This window comes from Triticum aestivum, chromosome 7B, assembly GCF_018294505.1.
Source record: "Triticum aestivum cultivar Chinese Spring chromosome 7B, IWGSC CS RefSeq v2.1, whole genome shotgun sequence".
Classification (NCBI taxonomy): Eukaryota; Viridiplantae; Streptophyta; class Magnoliopsida; order Poales; family Poaceae; genus Triticum; species Triticum aestivum.
This window is the reverse complement of record NC_057813.1, coordinates 643,387,106-643,408,151: the sequence shown is the minus strand read 5'-3', so window position 1 is coordinate 643,408,151 and position 21,046 is coordinate 643,387,106. Positions and strand designations below refer to the sequence as shown.

The 21,046-nt window shown below is 45.0% G+C and overlaps 1 pseudogene; it reads right to left on the bottom strand.

Annotated features, from left to right (window-relative positions):
- Nucleotides 1–21,046, bottom strand: part of LOC123159526 (wall-associated receptor kinase-like 8) — a 24,258-nt pseudogene that overhangs the window by 2,113 nt on the left and 1,099 nt on the right.

Below are 21,046 nucleotides of genomic sequence, written 5' to 3'. Positions count from 1 at the left end.
CATCATTGCATTTACATCGATAACCCATTACTGTTGAGTCACTGTGTAAGCATCTGCTATTGTGGCTGACACATGCATATGTAGATATATTTTGATGTGCCTCTTGGCAAGTTAAATTTGCGATGACCCATCGTAGTCTCATTGAGTCTCTGTCAGAAATGTAGTATTGGTTATAGAAAGAAGGTTCCAATTGATCACCAGATACACCTTCGGTGTCCAAGAACCCCTCAGTTATATTGATGTTTGTGATACGTTCCTTTGTTTCAAATTCTAGATTCAGCGTGGAATCTAACGGGTCGCAGGATAGTATAAATTCGGTCTTCCCGGAACATCCATCTTCTAGTCCAAATGGAAAGGGAACCTTGATTTGGCCACAAGACCGAGTGCACGTCACATTTCGTCCCGCTGATGGATTGTATCCTATTAAATTTTGAAAAAAGTGGAAACTAAAATGATTGTAAGTGAGATACTAAAAAATCAAGGGAAGAATAGATGCAAACTTGTGTATTTATAAGTGAATCGATTATTACCGTTATCACGCGAGCAGCCACCGAGTACATACGGGTTGCCCGTGTAACCAGCATCACAACAACATGAGTAACCAGGCATGTACATGGTGTCCACGCACGAGCTATGTTTGCTGACGCAGGCAAAGTTGGCCTCATCTGCCGAAGCGGTGGCACATGTATGTTGGTCATTTATATTCCAGTATAGCTTAGCTTCCACCGTCGCAGTTTGGCGCTGCACCTGCCGGGACTCCTCGAGGGGGACAAACTTGAGCTGCACGGGATTGGCAACCATATAGGCTTCGAAGGGTGGTCCATCGTTGCATTTCTTCCCGTAAACCATATCGGGTTCTGAGTCTGACTCGTCCGCGTCACAGGAAGTGCAAAACGGGATTTCCGGACTTATGTTTGAGTTTCCAATCAAGTAGGTGTAGAAATTGCACACGGTGATATACAGGTCAGAGAGAGCGAAAACAAAATTGCTAGAGGGGGTCTTTAGTGGTGCATTGTGCACTTCAGCACTCGGACTCGTTGAGATGGCAATTGATAAGTCGATTAATATACCTGTCAATGGAAAAGGAAAGAGAAATGCACAAATTACTCAAAATTGGTGGGCAAGCTTGCATGGGACAAATTAATTCTAATTATGAAGAGGAGTATGCGGAAATTCGCAGGGGCACGTGGGTGTGCGGCAGCACACACATGCCCATCCCTGCCCGGACGCCCAATTGCCTCACAATCCACAGAGTAGTTGGAGTTCACACGAAGGCACCATAAATTCTAAGTTTTAATCTTTGAAACTTACGGTATCGCATCTAAAATTGACGATTTCCTCAGCCGCTCGTTTCAAGTTTCAGAGTTGAAACTTCAAGCAAATTTCGGTCACAAATGCTAAAATTGTGATTTTGTTGGTCACTCGTACTAAAGTTGAAACTTAACAGAGTTTATAAAAACTCATCAAAATGTATTTTATTCGAAAGCCCTCGTCACGAGAAACATAAATATGAAAACAGAACTTAATTTAAAATCTTTGCTAAAAGATAGAAAATGTTGAAAACCAAAAGCCAAAAAAAAAAACATGCACGAGGAGCTCGGGCCCGGCACCTACTTATCACAAATCCTCTCCGGTGAAGTATGATGTACCTAACTAAGGGTATCTCTAGCAGACCCCGCATAAGTGGTCAAATCTGTAAAAAATTGCGTTTTACAGTTTTGGACGAAAAAAGTGTCCAGAACAGAAACCGTAAAAGTGGTCCAACCCATAAAATTTTTAAGGGCCACCGTACATGCACACCCAAAACCCTTATCTTTGGAGGTTGGAAGGCCGAATCTAGGGGGCCCCGTATACCGGTCAAACCTCGTCGGAGCAAACACGCCGCCGCGGAGTTTGCCGGAATCCGCCCTAAACTCGTCGGAATTCATCACCGCACACCGGAAAAGGCCGCTAGATGCCGCAATTGATTGCCACCGGTTCGAATTGGACGAGCTCGACATCGCCGTGGCCTCCCATGACCTCAGCTTGGCCGCCGGAATCCTACCGGTGCGGCAGGCAAAGGGGCACGACTTGGCTGGCAATAGAGCAAGGCGTGGACGACGGAGGCGACGGGGCGTGGTCAGCGAGGCTGGGCGCGGCCGGCGCGGTGATGGGGCACAACCGGCAGGGGCGGGGCACGAGCGACGGGACGTGGCCTGCGGGCGACGGGGCATGGCCTGCGGGCGACGGGGCGCGGCCGACGGGGTTGGGCGCGGCCGGCGTGGCCGGCACGGCCTGCTGGAGGAATGGGCGGCAGCGGCCGGACTGGAGGAAGGAGCCCTTTATTCCAGTTTTACGGTTTGTTATACAGTATCTGTTCGGTCGTAGTTAAAATAAACCCTTAAAATGCACTTTTTCCGGCCCGTATCCCAGTTTTGCAGTTTGCGATTTTAAGAGGTCTGCTAGAGATGCTCTAATGGGCCCATACTGTACGTGATTGTTGAGGGTGAGTGCTGAGCATTTTGCTCTAAAACAAAACTATGTACCGGTTAAAAGTAAAAATGTTCATTTTTATGCAATCCTGCTGGTCCTGCCAGGTAATCTTCAAAGGCAGTTTGTAAGGCTTAAGTTTGCTTGTGACTTTTTGTATTGATGTGGGGATCATCATTTTAGCCACTTGGATCATTTTTTTCCTAAAAAAGGAGGCTAAGAGCATCTACAACTGCCGGAGCCCCGTATCCTCACCAAACACCCAGGCGGCCTGCCTGGTCACTGCCTAAACATGTGCGTCCATAGCTTACTCGAGTGCTTGAGATATTCATTCGGTTTAAGGCACCTTCATCTAAAAACTAAAAACTAGCACTACTAACACGGCTTGAAGAGGATGACCTCAAAAAAACACAATTAAGGATGTGGCCTTCCCTCCAAGCACACCAGTTATGAAATCTGTAATCTAGATGATTCTGGTTGAAGGGGACGATTTGAGAACGGGACTGAACACTTAACAATTACAAACCTAACTAGATCAACAACGCTATTCTTGAATGTGGATGAAACCCAAGAAATAAGTCGTCTCATCTCGTATGGTAGCCTATTCTTCACCTCCTTCGTCTCCGGTTTTCAATACGAACAAGTGTCATCCTCTTCTCCCATCGTTTGCATGGAATACCCGCATTCCTACGTGCTCCAACTGATCCCCACTGAACAAATTGCCACCCAACCAGACCGTACATAGCCAACTCAAACGTTCGGACCGACTCACACCCCGTACAAAGCCCATATCTAGGGTGGACCGGACAAGACCGGATGCCACTGCCACTTCGGACCAGCCCACGCTGGCCGACGTTGTTCTCACCACTGTCCCCATAGATACCCTACCCCTTGCCCCCCCCAAAGTAGGTAAACATTTGGGATCGGCGCACCGGCCGAACGCTCGGCCGGTCGCTCGCCCACGCGGACGCCACGCAGCACACCGTCCCGCACACAGTCGTCTTTCCTCTATCCTCTTCTCGGGCCGGTCACGTGTGAGCCAAGCGATCCAGACCCATCATACATCTGTGCTCACCTCCTGCCCCACCTTATCTTCTTCCTCCTCCCGATCCCCTTCTCTTTCTCTCTCTATCTCAGCCGCAGCCACGCATGCTGGCGGCCAGCCCTTCGTCTTTCTCCTTCAAATCCCGCCGGCGGCTAGCTCCAGTCCCGCGCAGATCCCTATCTCCAACCTCAGCCCATTCCAACCCCCTTTGCTGCCCCTGGCTGCTGGTTCCGCCCCGGCGAGACAGAGTTGGAATTCTCCATGGATATGCCGTCCGCGAACTGCTGCTCACAGTTCCTTGTGCTGGAACCGTCCGCCGGAGATGCTACAGCCATGGCGGAGCGACCTCCTCCCCCACCGCTGCAACCACCTTCTCCCCAAACGAACCTGAAAGCATTTTTTTGTTCCTCCACCCAATGTTGCAATCGACGATGCAAAAAGCTACAACCATTTGATTCAAAAGCTTCAACCCGCGGTATATTAAGCTTCAACCGGATACCGCGCACAGAAAAAAGCTACAATCATTCATATGAAAGCTTCAACTGTAGTTTGAAAAAGCTTCAACCAGTTTTGCAGTTTTGCTACATGCTTCAACCGGCATAGATTTTGCTACAACCGGCATAGCATTTTGCTACAGCTAGGGTCACATTTTGCTACAACCACAGCCGGCGTCGTGGTTTTGCTACGACTAGCATCGCGTTTTGCTACAACCGGCATAATGTTTTGCTACATCCAACACGGCCGAGTTGCGACCCGCGATGGCGACGACGACTTTTTGTTGCAACCGTCGTACGTACTTGCTACGTCCGGCAACGGGTTTTGTTACATCCGTTCATCATGCAAATGTTGCTACCTGCAACAACGAGCTACAACCAGCGAAAATGGTGACATTTCTTTTTTGCTGCAACCATGTCTCCATTTTGCTACGACAAATAACGAAAAATGCTACAACGGGCAATTCTATTTGCTGGAACCAGTCAATCGCCAGCGATGCGGAGCTGCATCCATGGCATGCGCGGGTGACGAGGGCGGTGTGACGCCCGGATATTTAGGCTACAGTAATTCCACGCTAATGAGGCCACGTAACCTCGGTTACTGTTGTTAATCTCGCGATGGTTCAAAAACGATTCAAATTCAAATTTAAAATCAAGTCAAACAATTAAAGTTTTCAAAAGTCAAAACTAAAATGTTCTTAATATGACAAATAAATCATGGATATTATTGGTGGGAAAACAACATCTTTATAAGATATTAAAATACACTAAAGTGATTAAAACAACATCAAAACAATTAGTTATACTCCTAATATATTTTACCAAATACTAAACTATTTTTATTTTGAGGTAAAACTTCTTAGAACAGTGGATTATTTTGACACACTATTTTTGGGGCTATTTTCATATTTTACTAAACCAAAAATAAAGTGCAACTAAAATAAAACAGTAAAGAAATAAAATAATAAAAACAGAAAACAAAACAATACGAAAAAAAGGGAAAGTGAGGGAACCCCTCCCTGCTGGACCGTGGCCCAGCTGGCCACTAGGCCGCCTGGCCGGCCCAACCGGCCACCCACTCCCCCATTAACCCCACGGTCCACCCGATCGAAACCCTAGCCGCACCCCACATTCCCCCTCCCCTACGTTCCCCCCGATCTCTTTCCCCTTCCGCCGCGTGGATCTGGATCGGGGGCGCTCGCCCCCGAAAATGGTGCCCCGACCCCATCGCCTCGTCGCCTCGCGGACGCTGCCTAGAGCCCGCGCCGCCGCCGTGGGACCCCTCCCGGAGCTACATCGCCGTCGCCTTGTCGTCCTCGCCGGATCTCCCTCGTCGGACTTCCCCGAACTCCGTCGAGCCCGCTGCCCGAAATCCCTACTGCCATCGTGAGCCCCTCCTCTCCTCTCTCTCCCTCGCCCGGCTGCGTCCCCGCCTGACCTCACGGCGCCGCAGCACGCCGGCCGCCCCGTGCCCTCGACGCCTCCGCCCGCGCCTGCCCCGTCCAGCCTCAAGACGCACCCGCCTCCACCTGGCCGCGCCCGCGCTCTGCCGGAGCGCGCTGGCACCCGCGCCCGCTAACCTCCCTGTGAGCGCTTGCCCCCGCGACCGTCCCCGGTCGCACCCTCTGCTGCTTCCGACCGAGCACCCCCGGCGCCGCTCCACTGCAGGCGGACACCCGCCGCACCACGTCTCCGTCCTGCCGGCCTCGACCATGGCCTCGCCGGAGCCTGGTTCGGCCACCGCGCCCCTGCCCTTCCCTGTGCGCGTTCGTGCACAGATGGGAGGTGGCCTCAGCCACTTATAGGTGGGGCCCTCCCCCTGTAAATCAGATAAATAGAAAAAAGTAGAGGAAAACGAAAATGGAAAAAATAAAAGGAAATAGTAAAGTGAATTAATTAATTAGTAATATAATTAGTTTAATTAATTAACCTTGCTTAATTTGACCTAATTAACTAGCTTAGGTGTTTAAGCCTATTTTAATTAAATTGTGACAATTACATGTGGGTCTCACATGCCCTATTCACACCTTTGACCAGTCAACCGTTGACTTGGTCAACAGGGTCCCCTGGCCCCACATGTCGTAGGCTGTGGCTGGCTTCTGCTGTGTACACATAGCTTTTACTACTTAAATTGAATTAAAATAATTTAGAAAATGAATTAAAACTTTAGAAATTGATATAAGATAATCCGTAACTCGGATGGAAAAACTTTGTACATGAAAGTTGCTCAGAACGACGAGACGAATCCAGATACGCAGCCCGTTCATCCGCCACGCGTCCCTAGCATAGTGAACCTGCAACATTTCACCTCGGTTCATCTGACCGAAAACACGAAACACCGGGGATACTTTCCCGGATGTTTCCCCCCTTCACCGGTATCACCTCAGACCGTGTTAGAACACGTCTAGCTCTGCTTGTTGTCCTGATATGCATCTGTTTGCATGATATTCATTGTTTCTTCCCCCTCTTTTCTCTGGTAGACTACGAGACCGACGCTGCTGCTACCCAGTATGAGTACGGAGTTGACGACCCCTCCTTCTTGCCAGAGCAACCAGGCAAGCCCCCCCCCCCTTGATCACCAGATATCGCCTATTCTTCTCTATACTGCTTGCATTAGAGTAGTGTAGCATGTTAGTGTTCGGTTACTCCTATTCTGTTGCATAGCCTGACATTGTTGCTACATCTGTTGATACCTTACCTGCAATCCTAAATACTTAGTATAGGATGCTAGTTTATCATCATTGGCCCTACATTCTTGTCAGTCTGCCTTGCTATACTATTGGGCCGTGATCACTCAGGAGGTGATCACGGGTATATACTATATATACATACATACTATACAGATGGAGACTAAAGTCGGGTCAGCTCGATGAGTACCCGCAAGTGATTCTGATGAGGGGGCTGAAAGGACAGGTGGCTCCATCTCGGTAGAGGTGGGCCTGGGTTCCCGACGGCCCCCGACTGTTACTTTGTGGCAGAGCGACAGGGCAGGTTGAGACCGCCTAGGAGAGAGGTGGGCCTGGCCCTGGTCGGCGTTCGCGGATACTTAACACGCTTAACGAGATCTTGGTATTTGATCTGAGTCTGGCCATTTGGTCTATACGCACTAACCATCTACGCGGGAGTAGTTATGGGTATCCCCACGTCGTGGTATCAGCCGAAGCCTTCTTGACGTCAGCGACGGAGCGGCGCGCGCTGGATTGGACTAGAACGCCTACTCTTGTATAAGAGAGGCTAGGTCTGCTTCCGGCCGCCCTCGCAACATGCAGGTGTGCAATGGGCGATGGGCCCAGACCCCTGCGTGCATAGGATTTAGACCGGCGTGCTGACCTCTCTGTTGTGCCTAGGTGGGGCTGCGACGTGTTGATCTTTCGAGGCCGGGCATGACCCAGGAAAGTGTGTCCGGCCAAATGGGATCGAGCGTGTTGGGTTATGTGGTGCACCCCTGCAGGGAAGTTAATCTATTCGAATAGCCTTGATCTTCGGTAACAGGATGACTTGGAGTTGTACCTTGACCTTATGACAACTAGAACCGGATACTTAATAAAACACACCCTTCCAAGTCCACAGACAACCCGGTGATCGCTTTTCCACAGGCCGACAAGGGGAGAATCGCCGGGTAGGATTATGCTATGCGATGCTACTGGAGATGCTACTTGGAGATGCTACTTGGAGGACTTCAATCTACTCTCTTCCACATACTGCAAGACGGAGGCTGCCAGAAGCATAGTCTTCGATAGGACTAGCTATCCCCCTCTTATTCTGGCATTCTGCAGTTCAGTCCACTGATGTGGCCTCCTTACACATATACCCATGCATATGTAGTGTAGTTCCTTGCTTGCGAGTACTTTGGATGAGTACTCACGGTTGCTTTCTCCTCCCTTTTCCCCCTTTCCTTTCTTTCTGGTTGTCGCAACCAGATGCTGGAGTCCAGGAGCCAGACGCCATCGTCGACGACGACTCCTACTACACTGGAGGTGCCTACTACTATGTGCAGGCTGCTGACGACGACCATGAGTAGTTTAGGAGGATCCCAGGCAGGAGGCCTGCGCCTCTTTCGATCTGTATCGCAGTTTGTGCTAGCCTTCTTAAGGCAAACTTGTTTAACTTATGTCTGTACTCAGATATTGTTGCTTCCGCTGACTCGTCTATGATCAAGCACTTGTATTCGAGCCCTCGAGGCCCCTGGCTTGTATTATGATGCTTGTATGACTTATTTATGTTTTAGAGTTGTGTTGTGATATCTTCCCGTGAGTCCCTGATTTTGATCGTACACATTTGCATGCATGATTAGTGTACGATTGAATCGGGGGCGTCACAAGTTGGTATCAGAGCCGACTGCCTGTAGAAATCCCCCTTCCAAACTCTTTGACCAAAGTTGAGTCTAGTCATTGCAAAACTTTTACTAACATGGATGTGCGGCCCATGGGCCCACGTCGCCACTTGGGTGGTATTAGGATCTTTTACTCCTCGTCTATACTCTGGGACTCTGATCTCTCTTCTATTCGGGTTAAATGATTTTCTAAAATCTGACTTTAGGTTCTCGAAAATGCTTTCTCCCGGAGAGCCCCTTCAGCCCAGATGATCGCCGACTGCACATGACGATTTCAAAGTTACTTTCCGATACTCTTTCGGGACTGCCCATTGCTTTTGCAATTCACTACCACCGAAATATCCCTATGAATAAATTCATACACCGTTCTTACTTAGTCCCCAGTTGTTCTTTTTATTACAAGACGCCCCGAAATACTCGTTGTTGTTCTTAGAATACTTATGCCTACTGCCTTGCAGTTCCTTACCACCTGAATACCCATACGGATAATTTCTCGCACTTATCGAGTATCCGCTCATCCCCAGTTGATTCATGTATTTCACAAAAGTCTTCGAAATGCCATTCGATCTTCCGAAAATCCCGAGCAGCCTATTGCTCTTGAAATTCTTGCTTGCTTGCATTATGGTTAATCCCATAAGTCTCGTAATCAGATTGACATCCCTTGTCATTATCATTTGGGTTTGTTGATTCAATATGTTGTGAATGCTCGCAATCCTCAATCAGGTCCTAGAATTCATCCCTCCGGCTCAGACGTCATTTTGGACATGAGCTGGTTATCAACCAATTAAATTGCCGTCGGTTGTATCCCTAAGTCAATTCAACTATTCCATCCTTAACCAGAGCATTTGCTTCTGATCCCTTGAATTGGAAATCATAAATCCTTTGCGATTGAGCTTTGAATTAGTCAATTGTTCTATCATATGATATCCTTGCATTCTTTCTTCTTCTGGTTGAGTACCGATGCTCACATCAGATCCTTATGGACCACCAGATCCTTTGTTGGATTTTATCTGACAACGCCCTTCATATTCAATAACCTTGTGAGCCTTTCCTCGGATACATAATGCCTTTGGTAAATTGTATCCTCTGCTTTCTCAACCTTGCTCTGCCTTCGAGTTTGAGCTAATTACTCCTAAAGATTGTGGTATATGTTTCTAAGATGCCCCGATGGGTTGAACATATACCTTCCTTAATTTTTGTGAACCCAAAAGTCTTCATGGGTCATAACCTTCTGGTATTCCGTCAGTTAAACTTTCAAACTCTAAACATTCTTAACTGAGAGAAGTTAATGGAAGGTTATGCATTGAGGAAGTGGGAGTCGACCTTGAACCTTTGTGTTCATGCCCATGGACACGATGTAGATCTTATCATTAAAGCTTCTCTTAACTTAATTATTCCTTGGTATAAGCTCATATTATATCTAGGATCTGGCCTTTTGCAATCATGGTTCCGACCATGTTCTCCTTTAAATACCATTTCTCGTGCAAGTTTAAGCACTTGTCTTCTGCAGAGCAATACCCTAGTCCAACCTCTACTTTGATCTGTCATCGAGTATTACCCCCTGGTATCTCGAGATTATCACGAAACTGCATAACTTCTTATGAGTTCTTCATCAAGTACTACATTCTCACTGATTCCAATTTTTCTCGGGCTCTGAGTTATTAAACACTCAAAGACACCAACAACTGAACCGAGTCCGCACTAGGTTCAACAACTTTTACTAATTTTCTTTACTTACGAGTTTGTAACCGATCACGTCATTTCTAGCCTGTTCGGCTACATCGTTACCGTGCTAATTTTAATTGTGCTACTTGGTCCTTCCCGGAGCACAAATTTCGACGGTGAGTTAATCTTACATCGATCTTCCTCGTCATATCATTTCTCCTTGAACAGCAAACTTGATTTCGAGTTTGTGTCGTACCCTCGGTTCCATTAACCTTTCGCTTCATCATTCCTTTGACTTGATGTCATCGCCGATCTATTACATCTTCGTGGAGCCTCTCGACAAAATTTGTCGTGATCATCATCAACATCTTGACTTCTTCCTGGATATCAATTGAATTCATGATGAGAAATACCGTCCTTGCCCCTCGATGGTTTGTGTTATCATCGACCACTTTATTGCCTTCCGTTCAACACAAACTTATTTCGTGTTTTGTGTTATACCTGGAGACCCTTACTATCCAGCATCTGTTCTTCTTTGCCTTGGAGTATTACCATCTTTTATGTCAAGGATGTCGTGAGAAATTCACCACCCTTAAGAATTCTTGATACCAGTGGTACTTATTAACATCACCATTCTTTTCTTGGTCTCGTGATATTTCTAACCGGAATACCGACAGATGGTCTGTGATGTGTAAATTCTAAACTTCGAGCAACCCTCTTGCTTTGAAGTTATTGGTCTATAGTTTCATTCTACAACTATGGCTTATTGAATCACCATTCTGACATTGGTCGTGCAACCCAACCCATATTTTTGGCGCACCTTTCAACCAACGTTTAATTGTGTATGTTTTCCTCGAGCATACTTCCTTATATCATTTGATCTGACAAATGTTATCTCCTTGTTCACTTAATTGTGGAGATCCATCTTTTGGAAATCTCGATGAATTGCCGTTGAGTTCACCAGACACCTCCTTGTCCTCTCCTTGGGTTAATGATGAACTCTTGTTAACGGAAATCACTTCATAGTTCATTTCCCGAGAATCTTACTTGTCATCTCGTCAATTGTGTTGCACCTTTTCTTCTCAGGCATACTAAGTCGGAGATATCCTGACACCAATCGGATCTGAACCTCGGTCAGATATGATGGTTGGAACATATTTCCAAGAGTTATAACATCGGTCTTTATATGACTCAGTAAGGTGATGTCATGCCTAGCACACCTGGCCGAAGGGCCTATTGTTATAGTTTCCTTTTTTTTAACAAGGTTAACCAATTTCCATGAGGAACTTGAATGCCTTGTTTAATAAGTTATCCTGATGGATCTTTGTGTATCCAAAGTCCGACCTTTGCTTGAAGACCATGTCAATGCTATCTCGAAGCAAGTCTGTGGTACTCCGATCTTCAATAAGAACATTTGAAGCCCAATGCTAAATGTTTCTTGCTCAATTATCCAAACACCGTTGTATGGGTAATGTCATGAAATTTCTCTCCCCTTACCTAAAGGGTATTCTACATTATCTCCTGTCGTGGATATTTTGCTCTGCTTGTCCTTGGGAAGGATATACTCCTGAAATATGTGTTTAAACACACTTTTCCTTTCCATTGTTCTGTTTAACCTGATGATCACATTTTCCTTTCCATTGGTTTGTTTGACCTTTCTTGTGATCTATATAACCTATGCAGTAATAATTCACTTCTTATGTAAACACCTCGGTGTACAACTCTGCCAGTGAGACTCTGTTACTTTTGTTGATGACATTTCGGTAACCACCCATGGACGAGAACTTTGCCTACTGGTCTGCCTCGTTCAACGAGCGGGAAAATGGTTCTCTTCGTCCCTCGCCCTTGGTACTGATGTTGTTGCCAACATAACTGATAGGCTATCCTCTGACATACCTTGCTTGCATGATCACGCAAGACGTCTCCGCCCTTCCTGCTTTTAACCCACTTGGTGGGCCCATAACCCATAGTTCCTCAGGATCGAAACCTGACTCTCCTGTACACCCCCTGTTCCCAAAGTTATTCCTCACGCGTGGCCTCGTGTGTAATTCACGAGCCACCTTCCGGTGAGATCATCAATCTAGTATCAGGCGCAATACTTATTCCCATTGCTCTGAACCCCTTTCACACTTCGCTTCAGGCAACGAACGATTGCCTATGCGCTTGAAACTTCTATTTTGCACCTTCTTACTTTGCTCTCGATATTGTCTTAAATTTCAATTCGAGAGTTACTTTCCGCCACCTTCCTCGTTGTTGTCTACCAGATAGTCTACCCTGCAGAGGTCCATTCTTCCGGTATACCCACTTAATCTCTCGTTAGTATGATGAAGACTCCGAAGGAAGGATGGCCACTTCATCATGATGACCTAAAGCAGAAAAATGAATACATCAACGAAAAGGATCAACCTCTTCGAAAGGGCAGCCAAGACCGAGAAGACTTGTTAGGTTTTTCGCTACCAACACCTTTCCCCCCCTTACTCCACCGCTTAAATCTCGGGACGAGATTTCTTGTAGTGGAGGAGAATTGTGACGCCCGGATATTTAGGCTACAGTAATTCCACGCTAATGAGGCCACGTAACCTCGGTTACTGTTGTTAATCTTGCGATGGTTCAAAAACGATTCAAATTCAAATTTAAAATCAAGTCAAACAATTAAAGTTTTCAAAAGTCAAAACTAAAATGTTCTTAATGTGACAAATAAATCATGGATATTATTGGTGGGGAAACAACATCTTTATAAGATATTAAAATACACTAAAGTGATTAAAACAACATCAAAACAATTAGTTATACCCCTAATATATTTTACCAAATACTAAACTATTTTTATTCTGAGGTAAAACTTCTTAGAACAGTGGATTATTTTGACACACTATTTTTGGGGCTATTTTCATATTTTACTAAACCAAAAATAAAGTGCAACTAAAATAAAACAGTAAAGAAATAAAATAATAAAAACAGAAAACAAAACAATACGAAAAAAAGGGAAAGTGAGGGAACCCCTCCCTGCTGGACCGTGGCCCAGCTGGCCACTAGGCCGCCTGGCCGGCCCAACCGGCCACCCACTCCCCCATTAACCCCACGGTCCACCCGACCGAAACCCTAGCCGCACCCCACATTCCCCCCCACGATCCCCCCGATCTCTTTCCCCTTCCCCCGCGTGGATGTGGATCGGGGGCGCTCGCCCCCGAAAATGGTGCCCCGACCCCATCGCCTCGTCGCCTCGCGGACGCTGCCTGGAGCCCGCGCCGCAGTCGTGGGACCCCTCTCGGAGCTACATCGCCACCGCGCCCCTGCCCTTCCCTGTGCGCGTTCGTGCACAGATGGGAGGTGGCCTCAGCCACTTACAGGTGGGGCCCTCCCCCTGTAAATCAGATAAATAGAAAAGAGTAGAGGAAAACGAAAATGGAAAAAATAAAAGGAAATAGTAAAGTGAATTAATTAATTAGTAATATAATTAGTTTAATTAATTAACCTTGCTTAATTTGACCTAATTAACTAGCTTAGGTGTTTAAGCCTATTTTAATTAAATTGTGACAATTACATGTGGGTCTCACACGCCCTATTCACACCTTTGACCAGTCAACCGTTGACTTGGTCAACAGGGTCCCCTGGCCCCACATGTCATAGGCTATGGCTGGCTTCTGCTGTGTACACATAGCTTTTACTACTTAAATTGAATTAAAATAATTTAGAAAATGAATTAAAACTTTAGAAATTGATATAAGATAATCCGTAACTAGGATGGAAAAACTTTGTACATGAAAGTTGCTCAGAACGACGAGACGAATCCAGATACGCAGCCCGTTCATCCGCCACGCGTCCCTAGCATAGTGAACCTGCAACATTTCACCTCGGTTCATCTGACCGAAAACACGAAACACCGGGGATACTTTCCCGGATGTTTCCCCCCTTCACCGGTATCACCTCAGACCGCGTTAGAACACGTCTAGCTCTGCTTGTTGTCCTGATATGCATCTGTTTGCATGATATTCATTGTTTCTTCCCCCTCTTCTCTCTGGTAGACTACGAGACCGACGCTGCTGCTACCCAGTACGACTACGGAGTTGACGACCCCTCCTTCTTGCCAGAGCAACCAGGCAAGCCCCCCCCTTGATCACCAGATATCGCCTATTCTTCTCTATACTGCTTGCATTAGAGTAGTGTAGCATGTTAGTGTTCAGTTACTCCTATTCTGTTGCATAGCCTGACATTGTTGCTACATCTGTTGATACCTTACCTGCAATCCTAAATACTTAGTATAGGATGCTAGTTTATCATCATTGGCCCTACATTCTTGTCAGTCTGCCTTGCTATACTATTGGGCCGTGATCACTCGGGAGGTGATCACGGGTATATAGTATATATACATACATACTATACAGATGGAGACTAAAGTCGGGTCAGCTCGATGAGTACCCGCAAGTGATTCTGATGAGGGGGCTGAAAGGACAGGTGGCTCCATCCCGGTAGAGGTGGGCCTGGGTTCCCGACGGCCCCCGACTGTTACTTTGTGGCGGAGCGACATGGCAGGTTGAGACCGCCTAGGAGAGAGGTGGGCCTGGCCCTAGTCGGCGTTCGCGGATACTTAACACGCTTAATGAGATCTTGGTATTTGATCTGAGTTTGGCCATTTGGTCTATACGCACTAACCATCTACGCGGGAGTAGTTATGGGTATCCCGACGTCGTGGTATCAACCGAAGCCTTCTTGACGTCAGCGACGGAGCGGCGCGCGCCGGATTGGACTGGAACGCCTACTCTTGTATAAGAGAGGCTAGGTCTGCTTCCGGCCGCCCTCCCAACGTGCAGGTGTGCAATGGGCGATGGGCGCAGACCCCTGCGTGCATAGGATTTAGACCGGCGTGCTGACCTCTCTGTTGTGCCTAGGTGGGGCTGCGACGTGTTGATCTTTCGAGGCCGGGCATGACCCAGGAAAGTGTGTCCGGCCAAATGGGATCGAGCGTGTTGGGTTATGTGGTGCACCCCTGCAGGGAAGTTAATCTATTCGAATAGCCGTGATCTTCGGTAACAGGACGACTTGGAGTTGTACCTTGACCTTATGGCAACTAGAACCGAATACTTAATAAAACACACCCTTCCAAGTTCCACAGACAACCCGGTGATCGCTTTTCCACAGGGCGACGAGGGGAGGATCGCCGGGTAGGATTATGCTATGCGATGCTACTGGAGATGCTACTTGGAGATGCTACTTGGAGGACTTCAATCTACTCTCTTCCACATGCTGCAAGACGGAGGCTGCCAGAAGCGTAGTCTTCGATAGGACTAGCTATCCCCCTCTTATTCTGGCATTCTGCAGTTCAGTCCACTAATATGGCCTCCTTACACATATACCCATGCATATGTAGTGTAGTTCCTTGCTTGCGAGTATTTTGGATGAGTACTCACGGTTGCTTTCTCCTCCCTTTTCCCCCTTTCCTTTCTTTCTGGTTGTCGCAACCAGATGCTGGAGTCCAGGAGCCAGACGCCATCGTCGACGACGACTCCTACTACACTGGAGGTGCCTACTACTACATGCAGGCTGCTGACGACGACCATGAGTAGTTTAGGAGGATCCCAGGCAGGAGGTCTGTGCCTCTTTCGATCTGTATCCCAGTTTGTGCTAGCCTTCTTAAGGCAAACTTGTTTAACTTATGTCTGTACTCAGATATTATTGCTTCCGCTGACTCGTCTATGATCGAGCACTTGTATTCGAGCCCTCGACGCCCCTGGCTTGTATTATGATGCTTGTATGACTTATTTATGTTTTAGAGTTGTGTTGTGATATCTTCCCGTGAGTCCCTGATTTTGATCGTACACATTTGCGTGCATGATTAGTGTACGATTGAATCGGGGGCGTCACAGGCGGGATCCATCCATGGCGAGCGTGGGCGGCGGAGCTGCATCCATGGTGAGCGTAGATCTCCGAGGAGCGCGGGTGGTGGAGCTGCATCCATGGCGAGCATGGATCTCGGGCAAGCGTGAACGGCCGACGAGGATGGGGACCGGCGACGAGGGGTTGGAAAGGGATGGGGACCGGTGATGAGGAAGACCGACGGGGGCCGGCGACGAGGACGGCCATCGGAGGGGACAAGAGGCGCGGCGCCGCGCTCCTTGAGCGAGGCATGTGGATCCAGCCCGAGTGCTCGAGGAAGAAGAAGCCGGGGGCGATTCGTTTTTTTTACCTGGATCCAACGACCCGCGCGGCTCACATCCAACGGCGTGGGCTAGACCGGCCAAGACTTTCGGCCGGCGCACCGGCGCCTATCAGCGCCCAAAAAAGTACCCTACCCGGAACAACTTTAGTCAAACCTCACTCGTCTCAACTATCCACTCCACTGCTCGTCTCCTCCCCTTCCACTCCCTTCCATTCCACCATGGTCGACAACGGATACGGCAGCGAATCTGACTCCATCGACTGGGAGGAGCTCGTCAACGAGGACTTCAACTCGTCCGTGCCAGACGACGAGGAGCTCGCGCTCCTCTTTGCCCTTCGCCACTCGTGGATGGAAAGGGGTGGGAGCTCCTCCTCTGCGGCGTCCCGGTGGTCTAGAGGGGCAACTGCAGCTCGACGCTGGCCTGCGGCCAAATGACGTGGTCCGCGCCTTACCCGGTCAGGCGGCAGGGCGACCAGTGGCGCCCGACACCTTCAACCCCTACTCCTCCCTTGTGGTGCTTGGTGCTCGTGCCCACGGCCACGGTTGTCAGAGTCCACCACGCCTATCTCCACACAAGGCAGGTCGAGACACGAGCTGCCTCCGACCGCTTCGGCTGCGGGTCTTGCTAATCCGCGCCAGAGCCGTCTCCGCCCGCCAGTGACGACGACCATGAGATCCTCCGTGACATCATCTGTCACTCCTACACCTCGGCGAAGGCGGATGCCAGCCGCCTGTGCCACAAAAATGTGGCGACGCTCCGCATCGGGCATAAGGAGTCTGAGCGGCTCGCAAGGAAGAAGGAGGCCACCACAGAGAAAGCTGCCAAGCTCGTGTGCCGCCCGTCGTATGGCCGGGACTATCTCCTCCTCTTCGGACAGCGGAACCATGTCTGATGATGATGACGGTCCGCCCTTTGCTGATGCCTACGCCGAGGACAACCGCCGCTCAGGCGACCCCAAGGGGAAGCGGCGAGGAAGTGATGAAGGGCCCACTCAATTAATCTAGCTTCTTGTTTTAGTTAAGGGGATAAACCTGCTCTTTTTGTCCAATTGTGTAAAACTTTAATCCCTTATCTATGTACGAATATGCTATGCTTTTACGTTGCATGTTGATCTATGTAGAGTGTTCATCATGTTGAATGTATTTGTATGTATTTAGGGGTGGACATTTGCAGACCACGTTGCGGATGGGGAGACATATGGGCTGATCAGTCACTGCGGACGCACTCGCGGACGTATAGGCGCCAAATTAGGCAATCGAGGTTGTAGATGCTCTAGCACCTCCCGCTTCTGCATGGATTGATAATGAACACAGCTTAGCCAGCTGGAGCATTTGATCCATTACTTCATCTTCGAGTGTGCAACACGTAGTCTCTATATCTGGAGAAAGATCTCTAAGGATGACTTGGCACTAGTTGTTCGCAAAAGGGGTTCTTACGCAGGCTTGCGAGTTGGGACACCACCTATCCAGATTTTATGTAATCTAACTGTGCTAACTGATTGTAAAAGGAAAAATCTTTATCTTTAAGATAATTGTGCATATACTAAATCACCTACTGTTTGCCATAAAAAATTGGAATGTTAGCAAGAAAGAAAGAAAAAAAATCACAAAAACAAGCAAAGGTTAAACACTTTAGCTGCATGTCAGTTGACTGAGTTTTAACTTTTGTGTCAGTCAATTTTTTAACCGTTGATTGCTGCTCCAAGATATGTGCTAGTTTTTTTCCTGTTGTGTGTGCTGCCCTGTATTGGGCTGGAATTTTTTGATTGACCCCTATTTTGGGTTAGTCGATTTCTTGTTGGGCTGAAGCCTGTTATGCGTTTTCTTATTAGGCTGTTTGTGTGCATTTTTGCTTCTGTTTTTTGTCGGTTTTTATGGTTATATTTTAGATGTTAGATGGATACAAAATATATACATGTAAGTAATTTACAATATGTGCATAAATTATAATTCTGTGAAATATGCACTATTATGTGCTTATATCTTACATATACTATTAAAATAGTGCGGTTTCATTATAATTGTATTTTTTGTGAAAATTCCACTACCATATGCATATTCTTGCATACTATTGAAAGCACGAGTTTTTGAATATATTGTGTGTAAATTTTGTTATTGTTGATTATTTTATAAGTTGTTTCTTCTTAAAGGGTAATATCAATGCAACTAATCCATTCTTACTTAAAAAACTTCATTATTTTGATTTTGTTTTAGTAGTTATTCATATTTTTTATGAAGGGTAATACCGAAACCACTAATTAATTTTTTCTTACAAAAGTTCATTATTTTGTTTTTGCTTTAGTGTTTGTTTCATTTTCTTTCTTCTTAAATGGTAATACCAATGTCACTAATTCATTCTTTCCTATAAAACTTCATTATTTTATTATTTATTTATTTATTATTTTATTTCATTTCTTATTAAAGGTTAATACCAAAGCCCCTAATTCATTCTTTCATAGAAAAACTTCGTTGTTTTATTTTTCATTCAGTATTAGTTTTATTTGATTTCTTATTTAATTGTAACTCAAGTGCCACTAATTCATTCTTTCTAAGGAAATTTATTTTATTGCAAATATTTCTCTATTATACGTTATTCTTGCATATTATAACAAAGCGCAATTCATGTGTAAATTGTGTGCAACTCCTGCGTAATACCAATGCCACCAATTTTGTCTTCCTTACAAAACTTGATTATTTAGTTTTTTTTCTTTTTTCTTCTAGAAGAGTAATACCATTGCCACTAATTTATTCTTTCTTAGAAAACCTTATTATTTTGATTTTTAGTCTTTTTTTTGTTTTCTTTCCCTTGAAAGGGTTATACCAATCCCATTTATTCATTCTTCCTTAGAAAACTTTATTAATTTAATTTTTTTCTAGTTTTTATTTCATTTCATTACTTCTGAAAGGGTAATACCAGTTCCACCAATTCATTCTTTCTTTCATTTATTCTTTATGGTGGCACCATGACAACTATCCGAAATTTAGGCGACCGGGTCTTTTTCTATTTTTGGTTATCCGGTTAACAGCTCACAGTAATTAAAGTGATGGTAATTTAAACAATGTGATATTCTAAGAATATTTTGAAATTATTTTGCTTGTGTTTTATGTCGCATTGCTTATTTTGCATATTATGAACATGTCCAAATTTTGTATAAATTGTGTGCAAATTTTGTTTTAATTTTTTTCTTAGAATTTTTTTGTGTTTTATGTCACTACTTCATTTCTTCTTGGGCTGGATTTTCATGTGTGCATGCCTTTTTCCATATGTTTTCTTTTGTTTTCCGCACATGTATGCTTTTTTTCAGTTGAGTTTTTTTTTTCTTTACGTGTATTTTTGGATGTTAAGTGTGTGTAAATGTATTTTTGAATGTTAAGTGTGTGCAAATGTAGACATGCACGTACTACATGTACAAATTACGTTGGAGTACAGAAACTTCACTCTTATATACTTATTCTACATATTATAAAAAGTGCGTGTATTAAATATTGGTATAAAAAGTACATATTATAAAAGTTTTGTTTGAATTTTTGCTTCACTTTTTTATTTTTGTTTTCTGTTTCTATGCATTTTTATTCTTTTCTTTCCTTTATTAGTTATTTTTTTTGTGGGTTTCCGGCTGAGTGTAATTATATACATATAAATACTATATAATATGTGCCAAAATTTCATGATTATATGATTTTTTTTGCATATTACGATAAAGTGCAGTTTTGATGCATAGTTGTGCGCAAGTTTTTTAGAAACAACTTCTTTCTTCTTATGGGAAATGCATTACTTCAGTTACACTATGTGTAAATTATAGTAGAGAGCGAAAAATGCACTATTATATGCTTATTCTTTGCATATTTCAAAAAGTGCAATATCAATGCAAATTGTGTGCAAGTTCTGAAAGTCTTTTCTTTTTCCTTTTTTCTTTCCTTTATCGGTTATTTTCTGTAGTTTTTGGCTGAGTGTAATTATATACATACAAATACTATATAATAGTATATGCCCAAATTTCATGATTATTTGATTATTTTCGCATATTACTGTAAAGTGCAATTTGAGTGCAAAGTTGTGTGCAATTTTTTTTAATTTTCTCTCTTCTTAAAGAAATAGATTATTTCAGTTACACTTTGTGTAAATTATAGTAGAATGCGAAAAATGCACTATTATATGCTTATCTTTGCATATTTCAAAAAGTGCAATCTCAGTGAAAATTGTGTGCAAGTTTTATAAGTTGTTTATTTTTCTTTTTCTTTCTGCTTAAAGTGTTTTGTACTTTCCTAAAAAAAAATCATTATTTTGATTTTGTTTTAGTTATGCCACGAATTCATTCTTCTATAGAAAACTTCATTTTCTAAGTTTTTATTTCATTTTTAGTTTTCTTTTCTTTGCTTTTGTAAGGATAATACTGATGTCACCAATTCATTACCTTTTAGAAAACACTGTTTTACGGAAATCTCACTATATTATGCTCAGTTTTGCATAGTAATAATACATTTTCCATATGTATGTATGTATGTATAAAAATAAAAATGTGTGAGAAACCTTCTAGTCAAGTGTCTTGTTTTGTTAATGGAGTTTTGCTGTGACAGGTTAACAGGTCCAGCTCATAGGCGTGTTTCTGTGTGATGCTCAGAAAGGCTGAAGCAGAGTTGGGCTGAGTTATTTCTTCAGAATCGATTGACACATAATTTGGGTCAGCCAATTATGTGTGAACACAAATTCTATTTATTCGTTTGATCAGAAATTAATGGTAGATCCAGAATTGACTGACCGCAAATTCTTTTTCAGTCGTCTGGCTCCTAGCCAGTCCCAAGGTTAAAACGTAGTAATCGAAGAGTATTTCGAACTGTGAGGGAGTTTAAAGAATCAAATTAAGCCGCTAGAAGTGCATTAG